Raw genomic sequence first — 24,928 nt, 5'->3', positions numbered from 1 at the left:
TACCCGTGGACCAATCAGGCGGTGGCAGGTCACCGGGTCAGGTGAGTGCCAACCCACCAATCATGATCCGCCAGGTCACGGACATGCTCAGTTCGGCAAATCCTGGACTTAGATTCCACAAGCCCTGTCTCCTTCTGCAACCCAGGCTTAACATTGCTAGGCACAACTACCTGGGAGATAAACAGTGCTCGTGGACCAGCTAGGCGTTGGGGCTGATGGTGATTCTGAGCAGAATCAGCCCTGGCTGGACTGAAATGGGAGACCATATAAGGTCTTGGACCCATTTCGAATCCAGCACCAGACCGACACCTAACAGTAGTGTTATACATCAGTTGTGTAGGACAACCTGACGAGCACTGCACAACTGACGTATGACAACCTGACGAACACTACGTCAGTTGTGTAGTGTTTGTCAGGTTCTCATACGTCAGAAATTAATTTAATAGTCCATCAAAGTATGGTACCTTTTGAAGCAGTCTTTCATACACAGGCCAGGTTTGTCAGGGCAGTTGTCACATTGATAAATGGGTGTCCTTGCGTATTCCACTTTTATAACACACTCGGCACCTCTTTTGTGACTTTCCTTTTTTCCGCTGTGAGGGATCTGCCCTGGGAAATGCTGGCCTGGTACAATTCTCAGTCCTTCAATTCTGGAACTACTAGGGCCTGCTCTGTCTCCGCTGCCAAATATCAGGGCCTTGATAACAGTCTCCTGGAAGTGAAGGTACGACGTAGAAGTCTGGCCTGCACATTGTGACAGAAGGAAAGCGTTGTGCATTGCCATCTGTACAATGTGCACGGCCAGCTTCTTATACCATACCTTGGCCTTTCTCAAAGCACTGTACGGCTGGAGGACTTGATCTGAAAGATCAACTCCCCCCATGTACTTGTTGTACCCCACTACACAGTCTGGTTTGGCGACCTGTGTAGTGGAACCTCTTACAGAGCTGAGGGTGCTGCCATCACCATGTATGGTGGTCAACAAAAGGACATCCCTTTTGTCCTTGTACTTGACCATCAGCAGGTGGTCGCTACATTAGGCTCTGCTCTCACCCCTTCTGAGCAGCTGCCCAATTAGCGTCTTTGGGAGGCCTTTCTAATTTTTGCGGACAGTACCGCAGGCTGCAGTACGTCGCGCAGAGAGGGACTTGAAGAGCAGGATACTTGTATAAAAGTTATCCACAAAGAGGTGATAACCTTTATCCAGCAGTGGGTGCACCAAGTCCCACACAATTTTCCCACTCACTCCCAGAACGGGGAGGCATTCAGGGGGTTCAATCCGGGAGTCCTTCCCTTCATCAACTCTAAACTTGTGAGTGTACCCTGAGGTACTCTCAAAAAGTTTATACAGCTTGATCCCGTACCTGGACCTCTTACTGGGCAGGTACTGCCGCAATCCAAGCCGCCTTTTAAAAGAGATTAAGGACTCATCCACACAGATGTCCCTTTGGGGCACGTACACTTCAGCAAACTTGTTGTTGAAGTGTTCGATGACCGGTCGAACTTTGAAAAGACGATCAAAGTTTGGGTCATCTCGTGCAGGACACCTTGCATTATCTTGGTAATGCAAGAACTTGTGGATGGCCTGAAAGCGTCTCCAGATCATGGCCATTCGGAACACTGGAGTGTTATACAAAACGTCAACACTCCAGTATTGCCGAAGCTCGGGCTTGTTCAGGATCCCCATAAGAAGGACCAGGCCCCAAAACTTCATCATTTCTACTGTGTCTCCAGGAGACCAGTTAGAAAATGATGAAGAGGAGTTTTGTTCTAAAAATTGATGAGCGTATAAATTAGTTTGGCCCACCGTGAGGTTTACAAAATCCTCAGAGAAAAAGACTTTGAAAAAGTCTATTTCTGTGAGGCCGGTGGTGTCAAACTTGATTCCTGATTCCGCCACAAAATCAGAAATCAGTGGTTCATAATTTTCGGGGGGCGAGGTCCATATGGGATCAGTAGTGGGGAGCGCTGGATCATTGTCTCTCCTGCGACGACGGCGGGGCAGTCCAGCAGAACCGGAGGAAGAAGAGGAAGACGACGAGGAGTCGGAAAAATAAATAAATGTGGGATCCTCGCCCTCGCTGTCAGTGTCGGTGGCAAGAATAGCGTATGCCTCCTCCGCTGAATAGCAAGTTTGGGATGAGCGGGACATTGTTTGTTATGTATGTGGTGCGTGTGTGTCAATACTTTATTTAGAGTGTGTGTGTGTCAATACTTTTTTTAGAGTGTGTGGAAAAAGGAAATACTGTATGTGGTGCAAACAGCAACGATGTCACTGATCAATACTCGGCGGCTGCTGGATGTGCGCACGGATGTGTGGGGAGTGGGAAGAGGGGAATTGGGGTGGATGAGGGGAGATCAGAGATGACTTACCAAAGTCCTCTCTGTTCTTCTTTCAGGATCAGGAGCCTGGAGCGGGAGCCCGGCGCTGGTGACCGGGAGCCCGGCGCTGGTGACCGGGAGCCCTGCGCTGGTGACCGGGAGCCCGGTGCTGGTGACCAAGAGCCCGGCGCAGGAGACTGGGAGCCTGGAGCAGGAAACCGGGAGCCCGGAGCAGGAGACCAGCGCTGGTCACCGGGAGCCCAGAGCAGGAGACCGGGAGCCCGGAGCAGGAGACCGGAAGCCCGGAGCAGGAGACCGGTACTGGAGCTGGAGAACAGAACCAAGAGAATTAACAGGGACACTGGTGTGAGGCGGATTGGGGTGGGAAGGGGGGGTAAAAAGATGGGGGAGTGGGGAGAAGGGGATTGGGGTGGACGAGGGGAGATCAGAGATGGACTTACCAAAGGGTCAGCAGGACTGGAACAGAAGACCCAGAACAGGAGACCGGGAGCCCGGAGTAGGAGACCGGGAGCCCGACGCTGGAGACCAGGAGCGGCGCTGGAGACCAGGAGCGCGGAGCAGGAGACCGGGAGCCCAGAGCAGGAGACCGGGAGCCCGGAGCAGGAGACCGATACTGGAGCTGGAGAACAGAACCAAGAGAATTAACAGGGACACTGGTGTGAGGCGGATTGGGGTGGGAAGGGGGGGTAAAAAGATGGGGGAGTGGGGAGAGGGGGATGGGGGTGGACGAGGGGAGATCAGAGATGGACTTACCAAAGGGTCAGCAGGACTGGAACAGAAGACCCAGGACAGGAGACCGGGAGCCCGGAGCAGGAGACCGGGAGCCCGACGCTGGAGACCAGGAGCGGCGCTGGAGACCAGGAGCGCGGAGCAGGAGACCGGGAGCCCAGAGCAGGAGACCGGGAGCCCGGAGCAGGAGACCGATACTGGAGCTGGAGAACAGAACCAAGAGAATTAACAGGGACACTGGGGTGAGGCGGATTGGGGTGGGAAGGGGGGTAAAAAGATGGGGGAGTGGGTAGAGGGGGATTGGGGTGGACGAGGGGAGATCAGAGATGGACTTACCAAAGGGTCACCAGGACTGGAACAGAAGACCCAGAGCAGGAGCCCGGAGCAGGATACCGGGAGTGGCGCTGGAGACCGGGAGCCCAGAGCAGGAGTCCGGTACTGGAGCTGGAGACCAGAACCGAGATAATTAACAGGGACACTGAAGTGAGGGAGATTGGGTGGGAAGGGGGGTAAAAAGATGGGGGAGTGGTGAGAGGGGGATTGGGGTGGATGAGGGGAGATCAGAGATGGACTTACCAAGGGGTCAACAGGATCAGCAGCGGGACCAGAACAGGAGACGGTGCCCGGAGCAGGAGACCGGCGCTGGTGACCGGGAGCCCGGAGCGAGAGCCCGGCGCTGGTGACTGGGAGCCCGGCGCCGGAGCCCGGCGCTGGTAACCGGGGGCGGAGCTGGAGACTCGGACCGGAGCTGGAGACTGCTGCAGACGCAAAAAAAAAAAATGGTGGTAGGGGGGGAGGGGTAAAAAGAGGGGGGAGGGGGGATTGGGGTGGATGAGGGGAGAACAGACTTACCAAAGTCTTCTCTGCAGGATCAGCAGCAGGATCAGCAGCAGGCTCTGGAGCAGGATACCCAGGACGCTGGAGCAGAAGATCCAGGAGCAGCAGCAGCAGCGACTGGAACAGGTGAGAAAATGGTCTTGTAGTGTCACAGAATATTCTGTGGCACTACAAGGCCCAGCACAGACACATCAGATGTGACCGCTCTGTAGAAATCCTCACCAAGTGTGAGGGTCTGCAGGGCGGTCACAGGGAGATGATGGGGTGGTGACAGGTGGAGGTAGTCAGGTAATCTGATTGGAGCAATCAATGTCACCAATGATTGCTCCAATCAGAGTTCCTGAATACAGGTGACCGGGCGGTCACAAGGAGGTGTTCTTTGATCTGCAGCCTAGGATCAGTGCTCCTCTGTTTCCGGCAATCACATTGCCGGAAACAGTGAGAAATGCTGTAAAGGGGTGTAAAGGGGTTAACAGAGCATGGATCGGGGGTCGGCAATTAGTTTTCTCAAGGGCTCACATGAAATACTGTGACTGTAGTGCAGGGCTAAACCAACACACTGAATTTAAGAATATTACTGGAAATATTAAGCAAAGTTATATTAATTTATACTGCTTACTATTGATGAGAATTAAGTATGTTGATCCACTGCCACTATTAGGCAATGTGCCCACAATGCAGAAACGCTCTGGATTTTTCCTGAGCGTTTCTGCATCTCCTTGGCAGAAAAAACTCATGTGGATTTTACATGCGTATTTTCAGCCCGGAACAAGCGTTTGTCACGCGTTTAGCACATGCGATTTCCCATGCGGGTTGTCAAGCGTTTTCTAAAAGATTTTGGCTTGGAAAAGTGCTTGACAACTTGGTCACACTATATAAATCCATGCAACCGTGTGACCAAGTTAGTTAAAAAAAAAGAATAAAAATGGTAAAAACTATAAAAAAAAACATTATACTCACCTTCCGATGGCCCCCGGTTTCCTTCTCCGTTCTCCCTGGTGGCCCGCGGTGGTGTAAAAGGACCTTCCATGATGTAATTTAGTCAGGTGACAGGTCACATGACCGCTGACGTTGACGAGCCACCGGGGAGCCAAGACACACCGGAGAGAAGACCGCAGGCCATCAGAAGGTGAGTATAATGTTTTTTTTTATTTTAATTTTTTTTTTACAGGTACTATGGTACCCGGGTCTGGATGAGAGTCTCCTCTTCTCCATCCGCACATTGAATTGCTTAATTTCCACATGTGTTCATGTAGTCATGCGGATATTATGCGATTCAATGCAAGTCAATGGCGGCAAAAACGCTGCGCTTACGCAAAATAGTTGGTAGTGCTGCGCTTTTTTCCGTAATAATAATCCGCAGCGGAAATTTCTGCAGCATGTGCACAGCACATGTGGATTATCATTGGGGAACATTGCAGACCTCCTACCAAGCGTTTTTTAAGCGTAATTGCCGCTGCGGAAACGCTTAAAAAATGCATAGTGGGCACACAGCCCACTAGAGCTTATTTTATTGTGTTCTTACTAGGAGCAGCCAATCAAAACCATATGATTTATGAATTATTATAACGTCTCATGCAGGGGCGGGCACTGAGACCAAAGGGTCCCTGTGCAAGAATTGTGTATGCCCCCCCCCTTCTTAAAGGGGACTTTCATTTTAATTATTTTTGTGCTCATCGGCTTGCGCTAGGGAAAAAAAATAATAAAATCAGAGTTACACATTTTCACCTAGTCTAAAAATAATAAGATCAGCGTTACTCATTTTCACCTAGTCTAAAAATAATAAAATCAGCGTTACTCATTTTCACCTAGTCTAAAAATAATAAAATCAGCGTTACTCATTTTCACCTAGCCTAAAAATAATAAAATCAGCGTTACTCATTTTCACCTAGTCTAAAAATAATAAAATCAGAGTTACTCATTTTCACCTAGTCTAAAAATAATAAAATCAGCGTTACTCATTTTCACCTAGTCTAAAAATAATAAAATCAGAGTTACTCATTTTCACCTAGTCTAAAAATAATAAAATTAGCGTTACTCATTTTCACCTAGTCTAAAAATAATAAAATCAGAGTTACTCATTTTCACCTAGTCTAAAAATAATAAAATCAGCGTTACTCATTTTCACCTAGTCTAAAAATAATAAAATCAGAGTTACTCATTTTCACCTAGTCTAAAAATAATAAAATCAGCGTTACTCATTTTCACCTAGTCTAAAAATAATAAAATCAGAGTTACTCATTTTCACCTAGTCTAAAAATAATAAAATCAGCTTTACTCATTTTCACCTAGTCTAAAAATAATAAAATCAGCTTTACTCATTTTCACCTAGTCTAAAAATAATAAAATCAGCGTTACTCATTTTCACCTAGTCTAAAAATAATAAAATCAGCTTTACTCATTTTCACCTAGTCTAAAAATAATAAAATCAGCGTTACTCATTTTCACCTAGTCTAAAAATAATAAAATCAGAGTTACTCATTTTCACCTAGTCTAAAAATAATAAAATCAGAGTTACTCATTTTCACCTAGTCTAAAAATAATAAAATCAGAGTTACTCATTTTCACCTAGTCTAAAAATAATAAAATCAGCTTTACTCATTTTCACCTAGTCTAAAAATAATAAAATCAGCGTTACTCATTTTCACCTAGTCTAAAAATAATAAAATCAGAGTTACTCATTTTCACCTAGTCTAAAAATAATAAAATCAGAGTTACTCATTTTCACCTAGTCTATTGATGTGTTTGTGCTCCTGGCCTGTCCGTGTTTACAGGCTGCAGTGGTAATATCTCATGTGACCACTGTAGCCAATCATAGGGTCAGCAGCTTGTTCCATCTACCAGGGAAGGCTGCAAAATACAATGCAGACATTACAGCACGGGATCGCATAGGATTGATTCATTTTGTGAGGTAAAATATTTCACTGCCTGTGTTTAAACAATATTTTACCTCTCAAAATGAATCCTATGTGAATCCTTTGTGATCCCCTGATGTAATGTCTGTATTGTCTTTGGCTTCCTCCTCCGCTCAGGAGCTGTGGTATTTTCCATACACGGTCAGACACAGACCATTTTTAAAATGAACTTTTGTTTGTGGGAAAACCCCTTTAAGCTCCAGCAGTCACGTGTTTTAGTCAGGACATCACGGCTGCAGCCTGAAAATAAAGACCAGGGCAGTAGCGGAAGAGGAATTGCTGACCCTGAGAGTATCCCTGATTTTATTGTTTTTCTCTAGGGCAAGCCTAAGGGCAGTAAAAGAATTAAAACAGAAATTCACTTTAAGCAACATTATTTGATGCAATAAAAACATGTTAGGCACACATCAAAAAATCACTTGTCACACACCAGACAAATCGCACAAGCACAGCGCAGACTTGAGAGATGTCACACAAGCACAGCTCTGACTTGAGAGATGTCACACAAGCACAGCGCAGACTTGAGAGATGTCACACAAGCACAGCGCAGACTTGAGAGATGTCACACAAGCACAGCTCTGACTTGAGAGATGTCACACAAGCACAGCGCAGACTTGAGAGATGTCACACAAGCACAGCGCAGACTTGAGAGATGTCACACAAGCACAGCTCTGACTTGAGAGATGTCACACAAGCACAGCGCAGACTTGAGAGATGTCACACAAGCACAGCGCAGACTTGAGAGATGTCACACAAGCACAGCTCTGACTTGAGAGATGTCACACAAGCACAGCGCAGACTTGAGAGATGTCACACAAGCACAGCTCTGACTTGAGAGATGTCACACAAGCACAGCTCTGACTTGAGAGATGTCACACAAGCACAGCGCAGACTTGAGAGATGTCACACAAGCACAGCGCAGACTTGAGAGATGTCACACAAGCACAGCTCTGACTTGAGAGATGTCACACAAGCACAGCGCAGACTTGAGAGATGTCACACAAGCACAGCTCTGACTTGAGAGATGTCACACAAGCACAGCTCTGACTTGAGAGATGTCACACAAGCACAGCGCAGACTTGAGAGATGTCACACAAGCACAGCGCAGACTTGAGAGATGTCACACAAGCACAGCGCAGACTTGAGAGATGTCACACAAGCACAGCGCAGACTTGAGAGATGTCACACAAGCACAGCGCAGACTTGAGAGATGTCACACAAGCACAGTGCACAAATCACACAAGTAGATGTGCACATATCAGAAAGATCACAAGAATAAGCTGCACACATCTTACAAGTACTCCAACACGCATCACAGAAGTGCAGGACATACCGAGGAATTCTGAAGAGACAAGTTAGAATGGCTCTACATTCAGGTTCTAAAATGGTCGTTCTGGAGGAATAGAAAGAGATAGATGTTACTTTATGTCACCAACTTATTCGTTCCATGTGTAGAAGACTTGGTGCTGTCCTTAACAATCATAGAGGTCATACAAAATACTACATGTAGTAGTTTTGGTGTAGGGTGCATCACTGAATTTGGGTAAAACTGAAGATTTTGTAATGAAAGTTATAATATTAACATTACTTTCATGCTATGGGTGAAAAAAATGTTCTGTGAAACTCCGTCTTGTCAGTATTTTGGAAACTGTTCTTGTGTTCAGTGAGGTATTAACTAAAATCCTACTTCTTGTAGTCACTTTATGCTGGGCACTGAAAAAAAAAAAAGATATTTATACATACCACTCACCTACATGTTACATACATTGTTTTATCACCCTGACTAATCAGTATTTCCTTTTATTACTGGCATGATATGCCTGCACTTTTGAGCATAGGTATGTACTGCACATTACCATTTCATGTTTCTTAACCCTGTCTCATGGTAATCAGTATTAACCTTTCTGACAGCCCCATTTTTCATATCTGAAACGTCACTTTATTTGGTAATAACTTTGAAATGCTTCTGCTAGTCATTCTGATATTTCTGATCTTCTTTTTGGAACAAATTGTACCTGTTGCAGCTGGTAAATTTTAAATTAATACGTTTTGTTGTTATTCATGAAAATATCCCAGATTTTCTAAAAATTTAGAAAAATGTGAAATTTTAAACTTAAAGCGGTTGTGCCACCATAAAGAATACAATTGACCAACCAGAAAAGGTGGAAATAAATCGTTTTGTAATTTATAGTGATTCAAAATTATGCTTCATTCAAAAGTTACTAAGCTTTTATTTTTCAAATGCTGTTCTCTGGCGCCCCCTGGCGTTATTCCACTACGTCCTGGTAGTAGGTGATCAGCTGGTCGGGTTTGCGCAGTTCCTTGCGTAAGAGCTCTCTACCCGCAGCATGCAAAATGTATTCTCTGTCACAACACTCCCTGCTGTAAGCACAGAGTGTGTGTGATTCACCCCCTCCCCCTGTGCTCATAGCTCACAGCTGATCTCCGGGTGAGATACCCCCTCCCAATGCACTCACAGCTCACCTCTGGGTCAGAAAACCCCCTCCTCCTCTGCTCATAGCTCTCAGTTGATCTCCGGGTGAGATACCCCCTCCCCCTGAGCTCATAGCTAATCTCCGGGTGAGATACCCCCTCCCCCTGAGCTCACTGCTGATCTCCAGGTGAGACATGGCCTCCCTCTGCACTCACACCTCATCTCCAAGTGAGATACCCCCTCCCCCTGCGCTCACTGCTGATCTCTAGGTGAGATACTCCCCTGCCCTCACAGCTCATCTCCGAGTGAGATACTCCCGTGCCCTCACAGCTCATCTCCGAGTGAGATACTCCACTGCCCTCTCAGCTCATCTCCGAGTGAGATACTCCCCTGCCCTCACAGCTCATCTCCCAGTGAGATACTCCCCTGCCCTCACAGCTCATCTCCGAGTGAGATACTCCACTGCTCTCTCAGCTCATCTCCGAGTGAGATACTCCCCTGCCCTCACAGCTCATCTCCGAGTGAGATACTCCACTGCCCTCTCAGCTCATCTCCGAGTGAGATACTCCCCTGCCCTCACAGCTCATCTCTGAGTGAGATAAACCCTTTCCCTGCGCTCACTGCTGATCTCCGGGTGAGACACCTCCTCCCCCTGTGCTCACAGCTCAGCTCTGGATGAGATCATCTGCTTCACAGACTAAGCATGGGAAGTGTTTCCCTGCTATCGGGCTCTCAAGTCTGTGAAGCAGATGATCTCACCCGGAGATGAGCTGTGAGCGCAGGGGGAGAGGGTGTCTAACCTGGAGATGAGCTATGAGCACAATGGGAGGGAGTATCTCACCTGGAGATCATCTGTGAACACAGGGGGGGAGGTATCTCACTCGGAGATGAGCTGTGAGGGCAGTGGAGTATCTCACTCGGAGATGAGCTGTGAGGGCAGTGGAGTATCTCACCCGTTGATCAGCTGTGAGGGCATGGGGAGGGAGTGTCTCACCCCGAGATCAGCTATGAAGCAGGGGGAGGAGGTGTCCCACCTGGAGATCAGCTATGAGCACAGGGGGAGGGGGTGAATGACAGACACTCTGTGCTTACAGCAGGGGGCCTTGTGACCAAGAGTACATGGTGCATAACAATAGAGAACAAATGGAAGTCAGCTCACCCTCCAGGGATTTCAGTGTGTTGAAGCCAGGAACAACGTGTGGTCACACTTGGAATCAATGCAAAAAAAGAAGTGAAAAATTCCATTAAGTCAAATTCCATTCAGCTAATATGTTACTTTAGACCCAAATTTTAGCCTGCACAATTTATTATGTAATTTCTCCTAAACGCAGCATTGCCCCATACACAGCAGACACTAATATTTTCTAGCTATATACAGTACATGGCATTAAGGGTAAACAAAGCGGTTGTGCCACCATAAAGAATACAGTTAACCAACCAGAAAAGGTGGAAATAAATAGTTTTGTAATTTACAGTGATTCAAAATTATGCTTCATTCAAAAGTTACCAAGCTTTTACTTTTATGAATGCTGCTCTCTGGCGCCCCCTGGCGTTATTCCATTACGTTCTGGTAGTGGGTGATCAGCTGGTCGGGTTTGGGCAGTTCCTGTCATAAGAGCTCCCAACCGGCAGTCTGCACAATGTATTGCAAGAAAAGAAATGAAAAATTCCATCTCCAAAAACGTTGTATTAAAAAATTCCAAGTTGTTATTACATCATTTTAACATCTGATGAGGTCACAAGGTACATGGGGATTCACATAGCAACACGTTTCCAATGCCAACCACCGTTCTTTGTCAAGCTACTATGACATGGTTCTGTGATCTTTTAAATATTTCCGAAACCAATTACAAATAATACACCGATTACATGACCAATGAGATCACACCCATATTAAAAAAAAACTCTTAACAACACACCCCAATAAGAACAAGTAGAGACAAATACATAGAAAGTTACATATCAAATACACTGCTCAAAAAATAAAGGGAACACTTAAACAACAGAATATAACTCCAAGTAAATCAAACTTCTGTGAAATCAAACTGTCCACTTAGGAAGCAACACTGATTGACAATCAATTTCACATGCTGTTTTGCAAATGGAATAGACAATAGATGGAAATGATTGGCAATTTTCAAGACACCCTCAATAAAGGAGTGGTTCTGCAGGTGGGGAGCACAGACCATATCTCAGTACCAATGCTTTCTGGCTGATGTTTTGGTCACTTTTGAATGTTGGTTGTACTTTCATACTTGTGGTAGCATGAGACGGACTCGACAACCCACAGAAGTTGCTCAGGTAGTGCAGCTCATTCTGGATGGCACATCAATGCAAGCTGTGGCAAGAAGGTTTGCTGTGTCTGTCACCGTAGTGTCCAGAGGCTGGAGGCACTACCAGGAGACAGGCCAGTACAAAAGGAGACGTGGAGAGGGCCGTAGGAGGGCAACAACCCAGCAGCAGGACCGCTACCTCCGCCTTTGTGCAAGGAGGAACAGGAGGAGCACTGCCAGAGCCGTGCAAAATGACCTCCAGCAGGTCACAAATGTGCATGTGTCTGCACAATCGGTTGGAAACCGACTCCATGAGGGTGGTATGATGGTCTGACGTCCACAGATGGGGGTTGTGCTCACAGCCCAACACCGTGCAGGACGCTTGGCATTTGCCACATAACACCAGGATTGGCAAAGTTGCCACTGGCACCCTGGGCCTACTTCTGAGGCATCTGTCTGTACAATGAAAGTTTCCTTGAAGTTGGGGCTGATGAGGACCGGCTGTCCATACAGGGCCAACTTCATGAACTGAAAGGCTTCTTCTGCCTGAAGGTTCGACTGAACCATTACTGATTTTTTTCCTTTCAAGAGATCGGTCAGGGCCGCCGTTCTCCCAGCAAAATTAGGTATAAACCGGCGGTAATACCCAAGGATGTCAAGGAACGCCCTCACCTGCTGTGTACTTGACGGTTTAGGCCAATTTTTTATGGCCTCAACTTTATTGATTTGGGGCTTGATAAATCCTCGGCCAATCACATACACCAAATATCGGGCTTCCTCTAACCCTATCGCACATTTTTTCGGGTTTGCCGTTAACTCCGCTGCTCTGAGAGAATCCAGCACTGCTTGTACCTGGGATAGATGCGTATGCCAGTCGGTGCTAAAGATGGTAATATCATCTAGATATGCGGAGGCGTACTCCTGATGAGACTTGAGCACTATGTCCATCAACCTCTGGAATGTAGCCAGGGCCCCATGTAACCCAAAAGGTAAGACCGCATAGTGATATAGACCCTCCGGAGTTATGAAGGCGGTCTTTTCCTCCTCCGATTTCGTGAGAGGTACCTGCCAGTAACCCTTAGTGAGATCGAGCATGGTAAAGTACTGGGCCTACCCCAGTCTCTCAATCAGTTCATCCACCCTGGGCATTGGATAAAGGTCAATCTTCGACACTTCATTTAGTTTTCGGAAATCGTTACGGAAGCGTAACGATCCGTCTGGTTTCGTAATCAGTACGATGGGGCTAGCCCACTCCGTCATTTCTCGATGACGCCTAACTGGAGCATCTGTTTTACCTCAGCCGTGATGGCTTGCCTCCGGGCTTCGGGTACCCGGTACGGTCTCATTCGCACCCTTACCCCAGGTTCGGTGACAATGTCATGTTGGAGAACTGTAGTCCTACCCGGTAGCTCTGAGAACACGTCGGTATTCTGCTGCACCAGTGAGCGAGCCGCCCGTCGCTGCTGTTTAGTGAGAGCATCACTTATCCTGACCTCTCCCCCGGACGCATCCCTTGCTGAAGGTAGAGAACTCTCTGGTGATATGCCCGGAGTGATGTCTGTAACTAACCACTCTCGATCTTTCCAAGGTTTTCGCAGGTTTACATGATAAAGCTGCTCCCGTTTCCTCCTTCCGGGCTGATACACCGGTAATTTACCTCCCCCACCTTTTCTCGAACCTCATATGGCCCTTGCCACTTGACCATGAGCTTACTCTCGGCTGTGGGTACAAGTACTAACACCCAATCGCCCTTGTTAAAAGACCTGACTCTGGCTCTTTTAATATATGTGCACCTCTGGGCTGCCTGGGCATCTAACAAATGTTCTTTCACGATGGGCATGACCGCCGCGATCCGGTCCTGCATGCTAGCCACGTGTTCAGTTATACTCCTATGTGGAGTCGGCTCTTGTTCCCACGTCTCTTTGGCTACGTCCAACAGACCTCTAGGGTGTCTGCCGTACAATAACTCAAAGGGAGAGAACCCTGTGGAAGCCTGGGGTACCTCACGGATGGCGAACATCAAATAGGGTAGCAACATGTCCCAATCCCTTCCGTCCTTAGAAACCACCTTTTTTAACATGAACTTGAGGGTTTTATTGAACCGTTCTACTAGCCCGTCGGTTTGAGGTTGGTACACCGAGGTGCGCAATTGTTTAATTTTTAGCAGTTTGCACAGTTCCCTTGTGATTTTGGACTTAAAAGGGGTCCCCTGATCCATCAGGATCTCCTTAGGTAGTCCAAGGCGACAGAACATAGCAAACAGCTCCTGTGCAATTTGTTATGCCAAGGTGTGGCGTATCGGTATAGCCTCCGGGCACCGGGTGGCACAGTCAACGACCACCAGTATATGTTGGTGGCCACGAGCGGATTTTACAATGGACCCTACCAAGTCCATTGCAATCCGTTCAAAAGGTACCTCTATTACTGGCAGGGGTACCAATGAGCTACGGAAACTTGCGGTGGGTGTGGTCAACTGACATTCAGGGCAGGATTCACAGTACTTTTGGACCTCCGCGTAAATCCCCAGCCAAAAGAACCGCTGCAAGATACGCTCTTACGTCTTTTTAACCCCCAATTGTCCACCCAGCTGGTGTGTGTGTGCCAACTGCAGATGGTACAACTGAGATACCACTAACTGTTCCACGACCTGGTCCCTGATTTTGTCTACCCTATAGAGCAACTCACTCTTGACTACCATGCGTGTAAATACAGTATCTGCACGGGGCTGTTGAACTACGCCATTTACCTCTAACACCCTTTCCTGCGAGTCAGAGTGGCATCCTGTAGCTGAACTGTCCCAAACGTGTCCCGGGACACTTCCAGCTCGGGGATCGATGGGGTCTCCTCGACCTCTCCTGCCAGCACCTCTAGGGGAAACCTATCGGGGTCACACTCTGTCCCTAGGTTGGATACCACTACGGCAGGTACCCCTGAATCAGGTTCGTCGGGTACAGCGCCTGTAATACATTTTATCGGGGGAGAGTGGATTTTGTTTTTCCACAGAGTCCAGAACAGGGGCAAGTCTCTTTCCAACACAGTCCCATAGGGAAGAGTTTTTACCACCCCCACCACATGTTTTATGTCTCCACATGGCTTGGATAAAACTACCTGTGGTTGGGTACTCTCGGAGGTCCCCATGGATGCACACAACCCCCGACAGTCCGTCCACTGAGGTTGTCTCCTGCCACCATCGACCCATGTACCAAAGTCACTAGGCTCCCCGAATCTAGGCTCCCCTCTGTGGGGTACCCATTAACCAGTACCTGGCACAGTTGGGGTTCACTGTCAGAGGGGTCGGCGCTCGCAGTGCAGACAGTCTGGGCGTACATTGAGACCGGGTGGATAATCCCGCAGTCCATGGGTTCCGTAGTTAGGGGGCAGTTAGCAACCACATGTCCCTTCCCCTGACACCGTCAGCACCTAATGGTGGAGGTACTGTTAGGTCTTATGACTGTTTGGGAGGGAACAGGTCTCCTGCGACTCTCATTTCGGGGTACCCCTTCAGCACGGGTACGGTGCTGACTGTCCTCAGCAGAGGGGCGCGACCCCTTTCCAGGTTCCTGAGTTGGCAGGGATCGGTGTGACAGGGGGCAGAGTCCTGGATAAAGTCCTGAATGGCCGAGTAGCGCTCGATCAGGCTGACCACCTGGTCGAGTGTGCTGGAGTCCCCTTGCCCCACCCAACTTTGGATAGCGGCTGGCAGAGTCCTCACCAGCCGGTCAACCACCACCCTCTCCACCATCTGGGCTGGAGACAAAGTCTCAGGCTGGAGCAACCTCTTTACTAGCTGCAGGAGTTCATAAGCCTGAGACCGGGCGTGTCGGGTCTCCACATAAGCCTATGAAATTACATGCTGAGCCCTCACGTATGTATTGACTCCCAGTCGGGCAAGGATCTCACCTTTCAGTCTCTGGTCGTCCTGGGCGTCCTCCCGACTTAGGTCGAAGAAGGCCTTTTGGGCATCGCCGACCAGAAACTGAGCCACCACTTCTGCCCACTGGCCATCCGGTAGGTTTTCCCGCTCCTCTGTGCGCTCATAAATGGTCAGGAAGGCTTCCACATCGTCCTCCGGTCCCATCTTCCTCAACGCTGAGCGAACCTTGTCCCTGGCCTCGCGACGTTCCGGGGCTGGTGCCGTCGGCGTCTCCCGCAGGGCAGCAATCTGTTGCAGCAACAGTTCTTTGGTTTTTGCTGCTGCTGGTACAGTAGCTGCTGCTGCTGATTATGCTGCTGTTCCAGCTCCTACCTCTGAGACTGCAGCTGCTGCTGCTGGGTAAGTACCAGCTGCTTTAACAGCTCCTCCATTTTGTCCACGGGGTGGGGCTGAAAGGTGGCCGGCCGGATTGTGGTCATGCAGCGGCCAGTGGGGTATGCCTCAGTCACTATGCCCGCATTCTCCACCAAGCTGTAAGGCAGCGGTGTTCACAACCTGCAGTAACTGAGGCAGTGACCCAAGCAAGTCCAATATAAACAGCTTTATTCAGCAACTCACCGGTAAACAGAAAAGTCCTCTGGGATAACACAAGTCCTTAAACAACGGTTGCCATAGGCAACGGCCGCGCCGGGCCACTCAGAGCCTGACAGGTGCAGAGCCTTCCCAGGCGTGGGTTCAGCCACACTCAATCCTGATGAGCTTTCCTGCTATGCTCCTAGCAGGTTCCAACATAGAACCACACTAATCCTTAGTGCAGGGTTTTTAAAGGACCTGTGGCAAGAGCCACTGGAAAACCCGGCTTGGAGGGAGGAGGCCGCCCCACTGCCTTCCTGTAGCCTCCCCCAAGAAATGAAGGCCCTGCCGGGTTTTACTTAATCTGCCTTAGCCAGATAGCCTGACCAGGTCAATGCTCACCTTCATTCCTGCATTGCAGCCGGAGGTGAGCGTGTGACTGCAATGCACTCCAATGGATTTAATAGGTCTCTGTACACATTCTGGGGGATATATCACATCCCTCGTATACAATCCCAGTCACTGCATCATATTGGTTTCAGAAATATTTAAAAGATCACAGAATCATGTCATAGTAGCTTGACAAAGAAAGCTGGTTGGCATTGGAAACGCGTTGCTATGTGAATCCCCATGTACCTTGTGACCTCATCAGATGTTAAAATGATGTAATAACAACTTGGAATTTTTTAATACAACGTTTTTGGAGATGGAATTTTTCATTTCTTTTCTTGCAATACATTGTGCAGACTGCCGGTTGGGAGCTCTTATGACAGGAACTGCCCAAACCCGACCAGCTGATCACCCACTACCAGAACGTAATGGAATAACGCCAGGGGGCGCCAGAGAGCAGCATTCATAAAAGTAAAAGCTTGGTAACTTTTGAATGAAGCATAATTTTGAATCACTGTAAATTACAAAACTATTTATTTCCACCTTTTCTGGTTGGTTAACTGTATTCTTTATGGTGGCACAACCGCTTTAATTGTTTACCCTTAATGCTATGTACTGTATATAGCTAGAAAATATTAGTGTCTGCTATGTATGGGGCAATGCTGCGTTTAGGAGAAATTACATAATAAATTGTGCAGGCTAAAATTTGGGTCTAAAGTAACATATTAGCTAAATGGAATTTGACTTAATGGCATTTTTAATTCTTTCATTCCATTTTGCATTAATTAACCCCTTTATGGATTTGGACATATCCATACACCCAGGTCCCTGGTACTTAAAGGGGTTGTCCACTACTATGTAAAATATGGCAAAGCATTTTTATGTTGAAAAGCTGCTTCTTTGTAATTGCCTCCCTCTTCCTTTTCTGCCTGTGAGTGGCGCTATGACTGACCGCTCACAGGCATCACTTAACCCCCGGCTGCAGCCGGCTCTGACATCCGCTGATGTCACGACAAGTCCAGACTGCTGCCGGGGATCTCTCTCTTCCGCGTTCCATGGTAGCTGCTGGGTTGTGTGCGGGGTTATCCCCTCAAGTCATACCCAGCATCCACCGCATGCTGTCCCTCTCCCCATTCATTGGGAAAACGCGCGGTGGATGCTGGGTGTGACACGGTGGGGTAACCCCGCCTTCAACCCAGAAGCCACCACGGGGACCCCAGCGCTGAGTCACGCCTCAATAAACGGGACGTCAGCGGGGGTTCACGTGCTGCCTGTGAGCGGCCAGTGATAGCGCCGCTCACTGACAGAGGAAGGTAATTATAAAGAAGTTGCTTTTCATTATAAAAACGCTTTGGCATATTTTAAATATTAGTGTACAACCCCTTAAAAGCGCACCTCAGCATAAATCTACCATTAGGTGTAAGAGGACAATGCTGCCAGTTCCCTTTCATCTTGTTTCTGCCGGACATAACGTTTCACAATTACGCTACTTGGAGTCTATTCCTTTGAAAAGGCGAGGTGGCAACAGAATACACAGATTGAAGGAGAGGCAGGCATATGGCCTCAATCCAGAGTATGAACTGTCTTATTGATTAACATATTCCTTTGTTTCCTCTGTGTTATTTAACCAGTGGATTAGCGATATCTGTTGACATAATTTTACTGTTAAATACATACAGTACAGACCAAAAGTTTGGATACACCTCATTTAAAGATTTTTCTGTATTTTCATGACTATGAAAATTGTACATTCACACTGAAGGCATCAAAACTATGAATTAACACATGTGGAATTATATACTTAACAAAAAAGTGTGAAGCAACTGAAAATATGTCTTATATTCTAGGTTCTTCAAAGTAGCCACTTTTTGCTTTGATGACTGCTTTGCACACTCTTGGCATTCTCTTGATGACCTTCAAGTGGTAGTCACCGGAAATGGTCTTCCAACAATCTTGAAGGAGTTCCCAGAGATGCTTAGCACTTGTTGGCCCTTTTGCCTTCACTCTGCGGTCCAGCTCACCCCAAACCATCTTGATTGGGTTCAGGTCTGGTGACTGTGGAGGCCAGGTCATCTGGCGTAGCACCCCTTCACTCTCCTTATTGGTCAAATAGCCCTTACACAGCCTGGAGGTGTGTTTGGTGTCATTATCCTGTTGAAAAATAAATGATGGTCCAACTAAACGCAAACTGGATGGAATAGCATGCCCCTGAAAGATGCTGTGGTAGCCATGCTGGTTCAGTATGCCTTCAATTTTGAATAAATCCCCAACAGTGTCACCAACAAAGCACCCCCACACCATCACACCTCCTCCTCCATAATTCACGGTGGGAACCAGGCATGTAGAGTCCATCCGTTCACCTTTCCTGCGTCGCACAAAGACACAGTGGTTGGAACCTAAGATCTCAAATTGCACTCATCAGACCAAAGCACAGATTTCCACTGGTCTAATGTTCATTCCTTATGTTCTTTAGCCCAAACAAGTCTCTTCTGCTTGTTGCCTGTCCTTAGCAGTGGTTTCCTAGCAGCTATTTTACCATGAAGGCCTGCTGCACAAAGTCTTCTCTTAACACTTGTTGTAGAGATGTGTCTGCTGCTAGAACTCTGTGTGGCATTGTCCTGGTCTCTAATCTGAGCTGCTGTTAACCTGCGATTTCTGAGGCTGATGACTCGGATAAACTTATCCTCAGAAGCAGAGGTGACTCTTGGTCTTCCTTTCCTGGGGCGGTCCTCATGTGAGCCAGTTTCTTTGTAGCGCTTGATGGTTTTGTAACTGCACTTGGGGACACTTTCAAAGTTTTCCCAATTTTTCGCACTGACTGACCTTCAATTCTTAAAGTAATGATGGCCACTCATTTTTCTTTATTTGGCTGCTTTTTTCTTGCCATAATACAAATTCTAACAGTCTATTCAGTAGGACTATCAGCTGTGTATCCACCTGACTTCTGCACAACACAACTGATGGTCCGAACCCCATTTATAAGGCAATCCCACTTATTAAACCTGACAGGGCACACCTGTGAAGTGAAAACCATTTCCAGTGACTACCTCTTGAAGCTCATCAAGAGAATGCCAAGAGTGTGCAAAGCAGTCATCAAAGCAAAAGGTGGCTACTTTGAAGAACCTAGAATATAAGACATATTTTCAGTTGTTTCACACTTTTTTGTTAAGTATATAATTCCACATGTGTTAATTCATAGTTTTGATGCCTTCAGTGTGAATGTACAATTTTCATAGTCATGAAAATACAGAAAAATCTTTAAATGAGAAGGTGTGTCCAAACTTTTGGTCTGTACTGTAATTTTATGTGTTTCCTACATATATATCCTAATTGTTTTTTTCCCCCTTTTGTCTTCCTTTAGGTCATTTGAACGCTTCACCAGGTATAAAAAAAAACTTACTTTTGGCTCTTACTTTTCTTGTCTATGTTTGCCATCCCATTTCCCCTTTTCTGTATTCTTTCTTTTTCTTTGTTTTATCCTTCTGACTCATTCTACACATCTACCATGCCCTATTTCTTTAATTATGTTGTTCGCGTGTGCGCCGTTTAACCTTGAGTGCTAGATACATGGTGCTCTTCTTTCAAGTCCTGCTCTATGGTACCATGTTCCCTATGCTCAGACTTTTGAGTAAAATGGTGCTCGCGTGTGCACAGTAGCATCTCTCGGCAACCAAAAGATGCTACTGCACATGCGCGGGCGTCCATGTTGGGGATGTAAATTTCACATGGGCAGAGAAATTACACAGGCAGTATGTAAAAGAGTAGGCAGGTCACTGAAAGCACAGTGACCTGTCAGAGGAAAGAGATAGGAATACATGAATACAGAAGCAGAGCACCAGAGCACATACATATCATTATGGCAGCAGAACTGAAACTAAAGATGATAAAAGAACCACTGGACGTATTACAACATCCAAGGTATCATTTTACTCAGTTTAACGGCGCCCACCTGACAGTGTATGTAGTTTTCTAAGCACAATCCTGCTGACAGGTTCACTTTAACAAACTTGGACGTATGGATACCTCATGGCGATAGACATCGATCGGAGCATTTAGAGAGCTTGTATAGGGAGGAAGCCCTCTCTGCCCTTGGATTGGCGCCCCAAAAATCAGAATAGAAAGCGATCAAAAAATGTCATGTGCCTGAGAATGATACCAATAAAATGTCAACTCGTTCCGTAAAACAAGCCCTCACATGACGCTGTTGGACAAAATCTGGAAAAATTATAGCTCTCAAAATATAGTGATGCCAAAAAAAAAGCGTCTTTTAGTGTGTGACAGCTGTCAAACAAAAAGAAAACGATTAAACCTACAATAATCTCCAAGAGGAATATTCTGTCCCCATGGCTGTGCTGTAAATATAGGGTGCTGTGTCTTCACCTTTACTTACAAGGGAGATGGACACAGATAGCTTTAACTCGGCTGCAGGCAGGCACGTTGTAAAGAATTCAGAAGAAGCTTTATTTATCTTGAGAAATCTTGTAAGAATGCATGCATCAACAGCAAGTAAAAATAACTTTTCCTGAGACAGGCTGTAAGCACATGAGCTCCTAATTGTTGCAAGATTGAGAATTAGGAAAGGCTGGAAGAAGAAGGGAGGGGCTAGCTACATCACAGTCACATAAGAGGGAGACAGGGAGAGAGAAGGGACAAACTTCAAGGAAGGTGAACCTTGCAGCAATGCAATCAAACAGTAATACACAGCAACTGTAAAAAGTTCAGTATATAGTCAGCAAATTTCCCATTCATGGGACGTAACACTCCCCGTCTGAAATCTTTAGATTTTAATGATTCGTTTAATGTGATGTTTTCTGGGAATGTCATGGTAGACCTGAAAGACAAAAGAAAATACACAAGCAAACAACAATAACAGTAATAGTTGTAGTCCAATTTTCCATTGAAGTCTTCAACAGCCGGATAATCCGAGTCCAAAACAGAAACCCATCTTCGGATTGGGGAAGCCGCAATGTGCAAACACTTCCACCAACCTAAGAATCCACTGGGAAAAGTTCAAATGTCCCAACACAGCTGGAAGTATATGGCGGTAGGCTCTCCGTCGTAAGCTGTGTCCTGAAGCAGTGTCTTTCATGTGATGACCTCCTTTTGTAAAAGGAGTAGAAGTTCAGTGACTGGACGAAAGAAAACGCGAGATGACCTTGCCTTCTACCTTACAAGTCTTTCCATCATTGCTTGGTGTAACCTTGGTGATAAGACCCATTGGCCAGTCATTGCGATGAGCTTCTTTATCTTTAAGGAGGATGAGGTCTCCCTCTTGGAGGTTAGGTTTTGCAGTCTGCCATTTGTGACTGGTTTGAAGTAAGTGCAGGTATTCAGCCTTCCAGCGGTGCCAAAAGACATTAGAAAAGTGTTGTACCTGTTTCCACTGACACCTGTAAATGTCTCTGTCCACAAACTTCCCTGGAGGGATTTCAGCATCTCCAACCTTCTGAGTAAGAAGTGTGGCAGGAGTAAGAATCATTGGAGCTTTGGGGTCCGATGATAATGGTACCAATGGTCTTGCATTTATCACAGCAGACACTTCAGCAAGGAAGGTAACCAGGACTTCATGGGTGAGAGGTAGCTTATGATCCAGCAACATCGAATCAAGGATTCCTCGAGCAATGCCAATCATGCGTTCCCAGGATCCTCCCATATGCGATGAATGAGGAGGGTTGAACACCCAAGTGCACCCATTGTCAGTCTAGAAGTTGTCTAACTGTAGTTCCTTGCACGCTCCCACAAAGTTAGTGCCACAGTCAGATCTGAGCTATTTGGCTGGTCCCCAGATAGAAAAGAATCTTCTGAGAGCATTTATGAAGCAAGAGGAATCCATGGATTCAATTACCTCAATGTGAACTGCTTGGATGCTAAGACAGGTGAAAAGCACAGCCCACCACTTACTTTTTGCGGCTCCACCACGGGTCCTTCTTGTAACAACCGACCATGGTCCAAAAACATCTACTCCGACATATGTGCATGGCTGGTCTGTGTTTAGCTGATCTGCTGGGAGATTTGCCATCTGTAGATGTTAGTGTTTTCTTCTTACTTTTTCTCACATAAAGCATTTATGGAGCTCTGAGGAGACACATCTCTTCATCCCCACGATCCAGAGGCCAGCGGACCTTATGATGCCTTCGGTAAACTGTCTGCCTTGGTGCTGCACTTTTTCATGATGGTGATGGAACAATAGCGTAGCATTGTAGTGCCGACCCGGAATGATGATACGATTCTGCTCCTTATTACATAGATCAGACTTCTCTATATGACCATCCACCTTTAACAGTCCGTAATGATCGACCACTGGGTTCAATTCAAGCAGTAAACTGTTCTTGGACAGGCTGGTACCCTTTTGTGACACTGTCGATCTCGTGACCATATTCTTGTTGCACTCACCGCTGAATTGCTCGGCATGTCTGATGTCAGCAACAGTAGGGTATCCTCTACACATGTGCCAGCCACAACACTGATGATTTGTCACTGGCAAAGGAATGAGCGATGTGAACAAGACGAGCTATGGCCCGCACAACAGCTGACCATTTTGAGAAGCTTTCAAAGCGGTGAGATCTTAGTTTTGATTTTGGCATCACAGAAGTGTAGCGAGTAGAGGTGATTGGTCTGATCTCTTTTTCAGACTCCGGTTCCACCAGCTTATAAGTGTTGTTGATGTCCTTTGAACTAGAATCCTTATATAAGAGACTTGGAGGTGACAGCCACATGTTGTCATTGAGCTTAGACGCGGCTGTGAATCTTGTCCCTCGGTCAGCTGGGTTCAGGTCAGTAGAGACGTAGTGCCAGTATTCAGGGATAGAAAAGCTTCTGATACGCTCTACTCTATTGCTGATGTAGACGTAAAATTGTTTTTTTGGTTGTAAATGTAACCAAGTACCGCTCTACTGTCTGTGTAGAATGTAAATGAATCAATCACAATGTCAATTTCATCCTTTATAGCTTCAGCTAATTCCACTGCCTGTACGGCAGCACAAAGTTTGAGTATTGGTACAGAGTGAGACGGTTTCAGTGTTAGTTTTGCCTTGCCAAGGATGAATCCACAATGTACCTTGTTGTTGCTTTCTGAGGTTTTCAGGTAGGCTACTGCAGCTATGGCCTCTGTAGATGCGTCGGAGAAAATGTGGATTTCTCTCCTGGTGGAGGCTGAAAGGGTGCTTAGGGAATTACTGCGTGAGACTTGGACATGCTCTAAGACCTTCAGAGACTTCTTCCATATCTCCCACCTTTGTTGTTTCTGGGATGGTAGCGGAGTGTCCCAATCCATGCTCTCGGGGGTCAACTGTCTCAACAGTATATTGCAGTGATGGCAAACCTTTTACAGACCGAGTGCCCAAACTGCAACCCAAAACCCACTTATTTATCGTAAAGTGCCAATATGGCAAATTAACCCGAATACTGAGGATTTAGTTTAGGAAAAACAACTCGTACAGAGAGCTGGTGAGGGCAGCATAGAGCAGCCACAGAAAGGAGCAGGGTATGAGACTGCAGAAATAAAGAATGTGCTCACTCCCATCTTGGTATATGCCAAAATCCATGTATATATGTTGCCCCCCCCCCCACCAATCCATGTATATATGCTTCCTCCCCCCCACCAATCCATGTATACACAGTGGTGGCCAAAAGTATTGGCACCCCTGCAATTCTGTCAGATAATACTCAGTTTCTTCCTGAAAATGATTGCAATCACAAATTCTTTGGTATTACTCTCTTCATTTAATTTGCTTGCAAGGAAAAAACACAAAAGAGAATGAAGCAAAAATCAAATAATTGATCATTTCACACAAAACTCCAAAAATGGGCCAGACAAAAGTATTGGCACCCTCAGCCTAATACTTGGTTGCACAACCTTTAGCCAAAATAACTGCGAACAACCGCTTCCGGTAACCATCAATGAGTTTCTTACAATGCTCTGCTGGAATTGTAGACCATTCTTCTTTCGCAAACTGCTCCAGGTCCCTGATATTTGAAGGGTGCCTTCTCCAAACTGCCATTTTGAGATCTCTCCACAGGTGTTCTATGGGATTCAGGTATGGACTCATTGCTGGCCACATTAGAAGTCTCCAGTGCTTTCTCTCAAACCATTTTATAGTGCTTTTGGAAGTGTGTTTTGGGTCATTGTCCAGCTGGAAGACCCATGACCTCTGAGTGAGACCCAGCTTTCTCACACTGGGCCCTACATTATGCTGCAGAATTTGTTGGTAGTCTTCAGACTTCATAATGCCATGCACACGGTCAAGCAGTCCAGTGACAGAGGCAGCAAAGCAACCCCAAAACATCAGGGAACCTCCGCCATGTTTGACTGTAGGGACCGTGTTCTTTTCTTGAAAGCCTCTTTTTTTTTCCTGTACACTCTATGTTGATGCTTTTTCCCAAAAAGCTCTACTTTTGTCTCATCTGACCAGAGAACATTCTTCCAAAACGTTTTAGGCTTTTTCAGGTAAGTTTTGGCACACTCCAGCCTGGCTTTTTTATGTCTCGGGGTAAGAAGTGCGGTCTTCCTGGGTATCCTACCATACAGTCCCTTTTCATTCAGACGCTGAGTGATAGTACG

The sequence above is a fragment of the Phyllobates terribilis genome, unplaced genomic scaffold, assembly GCF_046119375.1.
Source record: "Phyllobates terribilis strain yellow unplaced genomic scaffold, ASM4611937v1 Scaffold_68__1_contigs__length_7421828, whole genome shotgun sequence".
Taxonomy (NCBI): Eukaryota; Metazoa; Chordata; class Amphibia; order Anura; family Dendrobatidae; genus Phyllobates; species Phyllobates terribilis.
The sequence above is the reverse complement of the archived record's forward strand: the minus strand, read 5'-3'. Positions refer to the sequence as shown.